A 656-nucleotide genomic window follows, 5' to 3' on the forward strand; every position below is an offset into this window, starting at 1 on the left:
TTCATTATTGCTACATATGCAGAAAAGCATCAAAGGTCATGTGCTTTTACTGCCCAGCTGCTGTTTGTGGAAAATGCTTCTTTGATGGTGGATTTGCTACTGTTTTGAAAGAAACAAAGGATTTTGGAGGCACTGCGCAAAACTTGCATCTCTACTTGAAAAACAAACTGATGTTGATTCTAATGGGGTAAGATATGTTTCAATCATGTTGTATGTTATATACAGCAATAAAAAGAAATAGAAACAATCATGTGTTATTATTACACTATGTAATAATATGTTATTATTATTATTATAACTATTATTATTATAATAATATGTTACTCTATTTTATAATGAACAAACTAAAATGAATGAATTCAAATATTGTTTTAAAGATGTTCGTATAAAATAATAAAGTAAGTTATTGTTTTAACTATTGATAAAAAAGTTATTATTATTATAGCAGTTTTTTTATTTTATCAAAATACAAAATTTATTAAGTAATTAAATCAACCATAATGAAAGAGATAATACAAAGATAATAATTCTCAATCTAAATGTTAGGAGGCAGTTAAAAACCAGCAAGCACAATGGACTCATTAGCTTAGCTCATTCGCAGTTCAAACTCACACCACTTCTAGAGAGAGAAATAAAACAGTGTAGAGAGAGAGAGA

This window comes from Cicer arietinum, unplaced genomic scaffold (genome assembly GCF_000331145.2).
Source record: "Cicer arietinum cultivar CDC Frontier isolate Library 1 unplaced genomic scaffold, Cicar.CDCFrontier_v2.0 Ca_scaffold_5882_v2.0, whole genome shotgun sequence".
Taxonomy (NCBI): Eukaryota; Viridiplantae; Streptophyta; class Magnoliopsida; order Fabales; family Fabaceae; genus Cicer; species Cicer arietinum.